Genomic DNA, 5,084 nt, shown 5'->3' with positions numbered 1-5,084 from the left:
ATATTTCTACTGCGTTGCCGCGTTCACAACGGCGACTTAGGAGGCCCGTAATGGCGCCGAGTTTTGAGCACTCTTGTGGCGCCATCTGGTCTGAAACGGAAGAACTGCACGCTCTACCCAGTGAAATGGGGTAACCGCGACGTCATGAAAATCGGTGTTCGCACTTGGCTGGAGGGCCTTCTTTCAGGTGTATTTGCCACATCGTCCTGAATGGGGCGATCGCCCTGTGAGTCACCAGTGTTTTGTGCGAACAATGCCTTATCGTGGGGCAGCAAAGGGAGGGGGGGGGGGGGAGGTTACGTCGCCTTGCATCCCATTTCCTTTTGTGGGCTTTGGAGACGCTTGACAACCTTATGATATTGCACACAAGGTCGATCAGAGAGGAAAAAAAAGGCAGAAATACTTTGCAAATGCAACCCAAGAATGAAGAAAGGAAAGAAAGCAGTTCGTCTAAGTTATGAGACATCATCATCATCAGCCTGTCCACGCCCACTGCAGGGCCCATGTCTCTCCAAGCGAGAGGCCTGAGAAAACCCTGCGCGCACGAACACAAACAAGAGGTTGGCGGTAGAGTGTAGTAATGACAGTATAGTCTGATGTCAGATGGAGCCACGTCGCGCGTTAATTTTGGCGCGAATTATTTGTCCGAATTCCTAATTCCTAATCCACAAATTTAAAACACTGCAACCAACAGGGTTTAACATGTCCAGAGGAAACCTGGAATCTCTCAGGTACATTCGAGGGTTAGCATAATTTTAAATTAACAAATGTCTTGCACGTGGTCAGACCATTTCCTAGAACCTCGCATAAGTATATTATCGCTCTTTGCACCCTACCCACGTCATATCTTCCACCACATTTCCGGCCTTCTCACCCTCTTCCTTTGTTCACCTTTTTTTTTCTCCTAATCCCCTACTATCAGTTCTCGGAAACCATGATATTCCTGTTACCCCCTCCGCCCCCACCTTTTGGCTTTCTCTGAACTCAAGCCATTCCCCCCCCCCCCCCCTGCCTTGTCCTTCCTTGGAAATGCCCCCCCCCCCCCCCCCCCCCCTTCTTTCTCCTTCCAGTGCCAGCCTATTTTGTTTCTCATTTCCCGGTGCCACGCTGACTTATCCTCTTATCTGAGTTTTACAGGTCCACCCAGCGCCTCCCCCCCCATCGCTCATTACACCCCCCCCCCCCCCCCGGATATAAGTTTTTCCACTATTGCAGCTTAACGAATCAAGATTCACCTCCCTCACCTTCCTGACACGCATCCCCTCTCAAACCACTTTCCTTCCCCCACCCGGGGCCTTCCTCCTCGGAGCGAAGACCCTATTTAATCCCTGCCAATGATGAACGCTTTGCCCAGACGAAGACAAGTCCCCTTGTCGAAACGTTGGCTCAAGCAACCTGAGGTTTTCCCCTCCCTTGTTCATTTTGTGATCGTCAAGGACCATCTACCACGCCCTCTCTCTACTTGTAGACGATATGTACATACACAGCTTTCAGAGCGTGTAAAACGCAAATAGGTTCGACATGGACGAAGATTCCGGCTTAATAATCAAGAAAGAAAAAAGTATGGGGGCACGTAAACAATTCTTATGATGTTTAAATGCGAGAGCATTTATACTCGTTGCTAAGTTGTGGTCAGGTACCTGGGGAGTGAACGTTGTTTCGCTGCAGCAGCTCGCTTAAACTGCCCCTTCCGGTCACGCTTTGCTGTCTCTCTAGCCTGATGATGTAGACGCGAGCGATTCAACTTCGGACGAGGAAGGCTCCATAAACCGCGTTTACATGTGCACGAATACGATAGTATCTCGTTGAGCCGACACGCCACTGTGTACATGTACCACATCAAGTCTGTCTTGAAGGTGACCCCTCGCCCAGTGCACACGAGGGAGAGGTCCAGACGACCCCATCTTGAGCACAGCCTTGTGGGCACTTTGTTTTAATATCCGGCTTAGAGGGTATTGTATAGCATAGCAGGGGGGCAGAGGGCGCCTCCAAACCTGGGTCAATTTTTTTTGTGTAGCTTCAGTTATCTCCCGTTTCAGACGTTTTACATTCCTGCTTACGACTTTTGATTAATTGAAAATCGGACTGCATGCTCCTGGCTTGCGCTGCTCAGTTTTCAGTGGAAGATTTCCTCTAACATCTTCCCCGTTTCGTCCTATTGTTGCGAGCGCTACTTTGGTCATTAGAAAAAGGCACTGATCTTTCGAGTCCATCGATTTGTTACCGTCTTGGAATGAAATCCAGGGTTCGACGGAAACCCGTCTGGTCGGGAAAATTGATGGCGGGAAATAACAAGCGGTGACCTTCGAATGCAGCTATGGCAGTATGCTTCGCGAGGGAGGACGCGCTGTAAGCAATATCAGAAGTAGCAGACTTTTAGGGTTAAAGTCAAAATGGGACCACTTAATGAAGTCTGTGCTCTGGTAAAAGTATACTCTTCAGAATGCTGGGAATAATTCAAGTTTAAGAATGGAGAACACAAAGAACAGGCGTAAAGACAAAATCTGAATATTCAATGAGATTTCACGGAAGGAACACGTAAACTAAAAACACAGGGACACAAGACGAGCGCAGGAGGAAAGGTCAGAGAACAAGCGTATACAGAACACATTGTCCAATACGGGTGTACCTGATCGCGAACACAGAGGTGATCAGGAATTCCTTAAATAGAGCAACACATTGCGCAAATCGTATAAGTACATGCAGCCTACGATACAAAGACACCATGAAAACAGGCACTGACAGAAAACAAGAAAAGAGGATGAACTATTACTGCGCTGTTCCCTGTTCACAACAAGCCCAGCGCTAACGATGTACGGCTACAACTTTTCAGAGCAACAAAATATATAGCAGCGTCACTTCTGCAGAGAATGGGAGAAGGAATTGCAGAGAGAAGGGGACAAGAAATCAGGTTTAAAAGAAAGTCATCCGAGGCCATAATGTCAATAGGTTCAGCCAAGCCGAACACTGGGTGAACTCATGAACTGGTGTGGCGGGTACACTGAACTCTCGCTCAGAGGCGTGGCCTGACCAGGGCTGCTGCCGCTGGGGCTAACAGAGGGGCTACCACTGCGCTGCTTCCTCCAAACCTTTCCTTTGGGTCGGGGTTCTAGGGTGGCCTTCATTTCCTCCAAGACTTCAGCTCGACTCATGCTTCGGGCTGAGGATGGTGTCGCGGCTTGGTTGAGCGCTGTGGCTTGTCGCTGCAGTCGCTCAACTATGAATGCGGAGATGAAGAGGAGTACCGCGGTGATGATGAGAAGGAAGGCCTCCTCCTCTGCCGTGCGCACAACAGATGCGGCTGAAGCAAACATGCCACCCAACCGGGCACAAGCCATGTAGAGGCATCCGCCAAGGCCCCGGACAACCGATGGGAAGGCTTCGGCAGCGCACAGCGTTGTGATGGTAATGGCGACATTGATTACAGATTTCACCAGGATAAGCAAGGCGCTGCCGACCTCTTCGGAAGTACTGCTTGTCAATACGCCGGCCAGAAGACAGCAGCAGGCGCCTCCAGTAATGAACACCCTGACGGCCATGGACACCCTATCCACCCTGTCCACCGCCGCGAAGTACAGACAGTAAAAAACGCTGTCGACAGTGAGGGACGTCCAGGGCACCCAGGGTTTCTTGCGGGCCGCGGATGCCAGAAGCACAACGTAGTATGCTCCCATCACGTTGAAAGACGTCGCGAATAAGGCCAGGGCGCGACGAAGAACGGTGGCGGAAGGATGTTTATTTGCTTCGTTGGTGCCAGTAGCCGTTGTTGCCCTGGCGCGTTCAAGCTCTTCCTTTCTTAGCCTCTCGATGAACTCCGAGGCCTTGTGATTGGGGAAATCGTTCTCTCTCGCCGCCGCGTGCACAACCACATCCGCTCGTTCCAGGTTCTGTGTAGCGATGAGCCACCTAGGCGACTCCAGGATGAGGGTGCAGCCGAGGGGGAGGAGAAGCATAGGCGCCAACATCAGAAGCTGGAGCACCATCCAGTTGAGGCGCTCATCCCGGAGAACTACGAAGAAGACCTCTGCCAGCCAAAGACCGGTGCCGCAAGAGATACTAACGTGCAAGGCGCGATGCCGATTCGTTGAGACCTCGGCCACCAGCACATTGGCTATGACGCACAACGTGCAGGAGCAGCCAGAAATGACGAATCGTGAGCTCAGGTACATAAGATACGTGTTTGCGAAGCATCCCCCAAATGCCGCCAGCATGAGCAGAGACGTCGCACCCAGAATGGCGAGCTTGCGACCGATGGCATCCGTGACGAAGCCACCTGCGACCAGGAAACCCAAGGAGCCGGCCATGTAGACTGCGAAGGCAACTGCGAGGAGCCACCGCCGGTGACACACCAAGTCCCAGTTGCTCACGATGGTAGTGTGCGCCACATCAACGTCGTAGTCCCACTGTTCGCAGCGCACGACCGTGGTGTCGTTGGGGTCGTATGGGCTCGCGTAGACAGTGCAGTGACTCCTGCGGCCGTTGCCTTCCACGGGGATGGCGAGGTCCTTCCAGGCTTCGGTCGAGATGTTGAGGTCCGCCGGCCGCTTGCACCAGTGGTCCAGGTCTCTGGAGATGAGCGGGAAGGCGAGCGTGTGCGCGTGCATTACCCACACGGTGAGGACGGCGAAGACCAGTACGCCCCTCTGGAAGTTGCCGTACCCGAAGGCCTCGGCGCAGTCGAAGGCCTCGCTTGTCTCCAAGGGGCTCGTTGCGTCGAAGTGCGCTCCGAGGGGGTTTTGCATATCAAAGGAGCAAAAAGCTTGTGCTGTTACCTGTATTGCAGGAACGCAGCAAGGTCTTGTCAAGGGTAAATATCGTCGTTTGCAAAGGGCAAACGTCGTGGCTAAGCCTGTGATTGATGGCTTCCTTCTTCTTCTGCACGTTCCTCGCGGTTGCACGTTCACGTGGACCTTGGTCGATGATGATAATGATGATTCAAACAACAAATGGCGCATGTACACCCTGAGGGACCGATCAAGCATCGGAATATATAGAGAGAATAATCAACAGGAGAACATTAGATGGAAAAAACGAAAAGAAAATGAGAAACCGAGAGAGAAAGTTTGGCGATAGCTCTGGCAGTA

At 51.9% G+C, this 5,084-nt stretch overlaps 1 pseudogene; it reads right to left on the bottom strand.

Annotated features, from left to right (window-relative positions):
- Window positions 1-3,546: 3,546 nt before the first annotated feature.
- Window positions 3,547-4,742, bottom strand: LOC149329673 (beta-alanine transporter-like; annotated as a pseudogene).
- Between the last annotated feature and the right edge of the window lie 342 nt (window positions 4,743-5,084).

This window comes from Amblyomma mixtum, chromosome 9, assembly GCF_055824585.1.
Source record: "Amblyomma mixtum isolate Tamu chromosome 9, ASM5582458v1, whole genome shotgun sequence".
Taxonomy (NCBI): domain Eukaryota; kingdom Metazoa; phylum Arthropoda; class Arachnida; order Ixodida; family Ixodidae; genus Amblyomma; species Amblyomma mixtum.
This window is presented reverse-complemented; position numbering and strand designations above follow the sequence as displayed.